At 46.4% G+C, this 6,000-nt stretch overlaps 1 pseudogene across 1 annotated transcript; it reads right to left on the minus strand.

Moving 5' to 3' along the window:
* Positions 1-3,961: 3,961 nt before the first annotated feature.
* LOC307095987 (tryptophan--tRNA ligase, cytoplasmic-like) lies at positions 3,962-5,648 on the minus strand (annotated as a pseudogene). The gene is made up of 2 exons: positions 5,558-5,648; positions 3,962-5,281 (listed from the first exon to the last, which is right to left on the minus strand). The product of its transcript is annotated as a tryptophan--tRNA ligase, cytoplasmic-like (transcript).
* Positions 5,649-6,000: the final 352 nt, after the last annotated feature.

Here is a 6,000-nt window from a genome sequence, read left to right on the forward strand (position 1 = left end):
ACGGGCTCCACCCCCCGCCAAGGCCTAAAGCCTCTGGTCGAGGCTTGGGCTCTGGGCAGGGACCCCCAGCTGGCTCTATCGCCCAGCTTCATCCAAGGCCAAGGCCGCAAGCCTCTGGTCGAGGCTTGGGCTCTGGGCAGGGACCCCCAGCTGGCTCTGATCTCCAGCAGGGACCCCCAGCTGGCTCTATCGCCCAGCTCCATCCAAGGCCAAGGCCGCAAGCCTCTGGCCGAGGCTTGGGCTCTGGGCAGGGACCCCCAGCTGGCTCCGATCGCCCTCAGGGGACCCCAGCTGTCTCCGATCGCCAAGCTCCGCCCCAATGGCCAAGGCTGCAAGTCTCTGGCCAAGGCTTGGGCTCTGGGCAGGACCCCCAGCTGGCTCTGATCGCCCCACTCCGCCCCCAGCCAATGCCGCAAGCCTCTGTTTGAGGCTTGGGCCCTGGGCAGGGACCCCCAGCTGGCTCCCATGGCGGGGGGCTCCACCCCCAGCCAAGGCTGCAAGCCTCTGGCTGAGGCTCGGGCCCTGGGCAGGGACCCCCAGGTGGCTCTGATCACCTGTAGGGGACCCCAGCTGGCTCTGATCGCCTGCAGGGGACCCCAGCTGGCTCTGATCACCTGTGGGGGACTCCCGCTGGCTCCGATCTTCCCCTCTGATCTTCGGCTCCAATAGCCCTGTTCCAACAACCGAAGATCTCTGAGGCTGCAGCCATCTTGGTTAGGTGTATTTGCATATTTGCTTTCTGATTGGCTGGTGGGCGTGGCTGGTGGGCGTGGCTTGTGAGTGTAGCAGAGTGATGATTTGCATAGTACTGTTTTATTAGATAGGATAGATATTGAGCAGCAGAGTTCATTTTGAATCTCCTGAGTAGATTTTGAGTGTCTGCTTAGGAAGATACCCTTTCTTTTTTATAAATTTCTTTATTGATTATGGTGTTACATATGTGTCCTTATTCCCCCATTATCCCCCCTCATGCCCTCACCCCCCTGTTGACTGCGTCCATTGGTTAGGCTTATATGCATGCATACAAGTCCTTTGGTTGATCTCTCCTCCTTACCCCCACCCTCCCCTACCTTCCCTCTGAGGTTTAATGGTCTGATCAATGTTTCTATGTCTCTGGACCTATTTTTATTCATCAGTTTATGATGTTCATTATATTCCATATATACACCTGGAAGTTCAACCCGGAATATCCCTGGAAGTTCAACCTGGAACCTCCAGAGGCGGAGAACCAGGAACCTCCCGAAGAAGTCAACCTGGAACCTAAGGAAAAAGACCTCATGAAATCGGCCAAAGAGTGTCTCCAGTCTTATTTATTCAGTTTGTTTCCTGAGGAAGAGACAAAAGAACCATGCACAACGGATATCCCCAAAGTTCCTATTTACCAAAACCCAAGAAAAACAGTTTGTGAATTCTGCAAATGGATTGATGATAATTTTGGAGACATAGGCATTGATGAAGAGTCCATCATGAAAAAGTTTGAAATTGACTTTGAGGGCCCACTCACCCATACTACAGTCAAAATAAAGAAAATAAGCCAGCCTCCTTTGAATATAAGGCCCAGCAAACAGCTAGATGGTTTAAAGCAGAGAAAATTCTCCCTGTAGGAAGATAACTTGGAAAGGAAACTCCGAAAACCACCTGACCCTTATAAACCCAAACGGGAGAAGATAAGGTATGGAGCATGGTACCTGGATCCCAAAATCTGGACAAAGCTGGTCAATGACGCGCCTTTGCCTGACCCTAAAGTCGTCCGTGACAAGGATTATTGGTGCTATAGAAGGCATCTTGAACCAGACATTATCGATGAACTTTATGGTCCAATTGCCTTCAAAGATTTCATTGTAAGCAAAGGCTACAATATGCCAGTTGTGATTGAGAAGATGTTTTTAAGGAAGGGATGGAAATATGAGTCTGTGAAGACTCCTATACACCAAGTAATGAAACTCCTCTCCAAAGCCAAAGAGGAGGATTCAGGGGAAGAAGAGGATTAGACAATCTTCTATTTACTACTCACTTGGCTGGTGTCTCTCTCATTTTAACATCAGTCAGAATTCACCATGAGTGCCTCACTGTGTATGGACAACTTTGATTCCACAACATCTGTAAATTTAACACCTAGTGCTAATAAAAATTTCTAAGTGAGCTTCAGCTTGGGTTCATCAATATTTTGTGTATTTTACCAACTATGAAGTCAATATTTACATATACTCCTCTCAGTTTTTATTGCATTCGGAGTATTACATTTTTATTTCAATTATTCATTAAAAATAAACATAAATAAAATAATTACTTAAAAAGGATCTTGTTGCCCAGCCGATGTGGCTCAGTTGTTGAGCGTTAACCTATGAACCAGGAGGTCATGGTTTGATTCCAGGTCAGGGCTCATGTTTGGGTTGCAGGCTCGATCCTCAGTGGGGGGTCATGCAGGATGCAGCTGACTAATGATTCTCCCTCATCATTGATGTTTCTCTCTCTTCCTCTCCCTCTCTGAAAATCAGTAAAAATATATTTATAAAAAATTATGCCAGCTACAACATGGGATGAATCTCATAATAATTGTGCAGAATGAAAGAACTGTATCACTCCAATAATATTCAATTTATAATGCATTATGACAATTATTTTGTTAAGCAAAACTTGTAACCCGTAGCCAACGTAATTTTATGCATTGTTTGTGAATTGTCTAAGGCTACCTTTGCACTACAACATGAGAATTTAGGAATTGTCACAGAGATCATATTGCCTGAAAGCCTAAAATATTTCCTATCTGAATTATTACAGTAAATTTTACTGTCCCCCTAATCTAGAAGAAAAATATATTCATGCATATATTAAATCAATGATGCCACACTTTAGTTGAAGGAAAGATAATACACACTCATCTATGGAATAGAATAAAGTAAAATATTTTTATAAAATTAACTATTTAGTTAGACCTTTTTGAACACTTTTCAAATCTGCCTATTAATTTTAATATTCTTAGCATCAAAAATCCCTGAGGCATATCATCATATCTTATAGTCCCTGTTTCTTGTAATGTCTCTCCATGTGATGACTTATCATGCAGACATTTCCCATGACTCCAAAATGGTTTGTATGTCATATATATATATATATATATATATATATATATATATATATATATTCCACCCCTACATCCACCCGCATGGGACCAAAAGAAATTTATTTAGGTTATTGTGCTCAGGACTGGACCCTGCACCCCCATGGAGGGATTTCCCAGGATATTCTTCTGCTTTTCCAGACTACACAGGGGACAAGACTGAATGGTTCCCTTGGTGCCTGGGGCTGCTGCTTGCTCTCTACAGCCCAGGACACCAGCAGGGCAGTGCTCCTTGCAGGCCTCTGAGCCAGTCAAGTGTCAGGACAAGGGTTTCTACAAAGGACACAGATTTCCCTCAGCTGCCCACAGGGTGGGTCACAGCACCTGTGCTCAGGGCCTGTCCTTGGAAGCAGCATGGGGAGGCTCAGGGATAGGCAGAGGTTCCAGGAGAACACATGAGGTCTGGATTTCAGGAAGTGAGCTGGAAAGTTTCTCCCACAGACTGAACTTTAATAAAAGTGGCCACCTGGGGCCAATACTCAGTGTGAAAAGCAGCTTTCAAGCTGGGAAATCTCTCAGTCAAAAGCACAGCTAGCATTTCTGTTTGTTTTTGGAGGGATGGGCTGAAATAGGCCTGTGCCCATTAAACTTCCTGAAATGTACACCTAGACTACAGGCTCTCTAACCATCAGGCTTTAAGGGTCTATGTGGAACGGTGGGATGTTTTCCAATGGAAGTCCTCCTAGGGGCAGAGCAGGCAGCTCACAGGGTTTGGAAAGGATGACACAGGAAGAAACATTTCTGACAGACACACAGGATTACAGACACTAGGAACGGGAAGCCATGTGACAGAGCCTCTGGGTAAATTATGGTTCTTTCTGTGCAGATATAAAATGGGTGTCATTGGAAGTTGTGGTACAGCTTCCGGGGGGTCAAGAACTCTTTGACTATCTCCTCCGTGGCCTCCTTGCACCTGGCCTGGTGCTCCGCAAGGAGGGGCTGCAGGACCTCCAGGAGCTCCTTCTTGAGCTCCCCAGTGAGCATGGCTCCGCTGCTGTAATCCTTCCTGATCTGCTCCAGCTTGTCGTCATCCTCGAGGAAGAAGGTCATGTACATGAAAGACACGTCCACGTGGCCGTTTTCCCCAAACTGCCTGTGCTCCTCGATGGTGTCTCTCCCTCCAGAAAATGCATGCTTGTTGACCTTGGTCTTGATCTGCTTGGCTGTGTCTGTGAGGAAGATGGGGGAGTTGGGGTCGCTGGCACTCTTTTGGGTCTGAGTCCCCTGAAGGGCAGGGAAGAAGGTTGAGTGTAGCAGGGTGGTTTAGGATAGCAGATCCGGGGGTGACATCTCTTGTCATCCTGAAATAAGGATCCTGGTCGATGGCACAGGGGATGAGGCCCTGGACGTCCATCTTGCCCCCAAAGATCTGTGGGAATGAGTTGCTGAAGGAGGGAGCAGCCTAGATGGCAGGAAAGCTGATCTTCCCCATGCAGTCACTGCGAAGCCAAAAATGCCTTTCACTTGGTTGAAGGTCACGGGTGCTTCTGATCTTCACCATGTTCTTGTAGAAGTCTGGGCTCACCCCCATGTAGTTGAGGCCAGAAAAGATAGTCTTGTTGATGTCAAAGCCACAGGTGATGATGTCCTTGGCGTTTTCCATGGTGTAACCATAGGCCTGGTCCAGGGTCAGATCTTCCACAGGTACTTCTCATCATCTGTCATCTGAATGAGCAAGAGCACATTAAACACGTCTTGCAGCCACTTTGTGAAAATGAACGGGATGTGGTGGCCTACATGCATGGCTTCGGAAGAGGGGCCCCTGCCCATATACAGGGAAAGGGCTTCTTGTTTTCATAGGCATCGAGGACTTAGTTCATGTCTCTGTGTGAGAAGAAGGTGCATCTGTTCAGGAAGTGGTGTGGTCTCTGGCCCGTGGCTCTCTCTATTCTGTTTATCAGCTCTTGGTCAATGTTACTGCTTATGAACAGAACAATGAGCTTGTCATAGTCAATGCCTTTTGCACTGCTCCTCTGTACCGTTCAGGGGTCCACAAAATACATTTCAGCTTCCATGACACCTGAGCCACTAACCCAGGTGCCGGGTTCTTTGGAGGGCAGTTGGCCTTGTAGTTCTCCCCTGTGGCCACTTTGTAGCTCATTTTTAGCAATAACAGCCTCTTCACTGCAGAATCAATTTCATCCTGGGCTGCAGGGGTCACTGGAGAGGTGGCCAGTGGAGTAGCTGAGAGCTCTGTGCAGCAGGGCTCTTTTTTTACAATCTTCCCCCTCTGGCTCAGTAGTTAAGCATCAACCCATGAAATACCTGTCACGGTTCAATTCCTGGTCAGGGCACATGCCTGGATTATGGCTTAGTCCTTCTTCCTCTCTCTGAAATCAATAAAAATATTTTAAAAGAATATTAAAACACAACCTTTGGAGCCAGGCAGAAATAAGTTCATACTCCAGTTCAGCCATGTTCTTATCCTGTGATTACAGGTAGATGCTTCACAGAATATTTTGGCGAGGATGTGGAGAAATGGCAACCCTAGTACAGTGCTGGTGGAAATGCAGACTGGTGCGGCCATTATGGATATTCCTCAAAAAATTAACTATGGGACTGCCATTTGACTCAAGTGCCCATCAGCACAACTGGATAAAAAAGCTGTGGTACGTTTACACAATGGAATGCTATGTGGCAGTAAAAAAGAAAGAACTTTTACCATTTGCAACAGCTTGTGACAGACCTGGACAATATAATGCTAAGCGAAATAAGCCAATCAGTGAAACGTAAGTATCACATGTTCTCACTCATATGTGGAATTTAATGAAAAAATAAATGGATGAATAAAATAAAAGCAGAGACAAAGAAGCATGGAACAGAGTGAGGAATTTCAGAGGAAAAGCAGGAGGGGGTGTGGATGGGAATGATTAACCAGG

Source organism: Cnephaeus nilssonii (assembly GCF_951640355.1).
Source record: "Cnephaeus nilssonii genome assembly, chromosome: X".
In the NCBI taxonomy this organism is placed as follows: Eukaryota; Metazoa; Chordata; class Mammalia; order Chiroptera; family Vespertilionidae; genus Cnephaeus; species Cnephaeus nilssonii.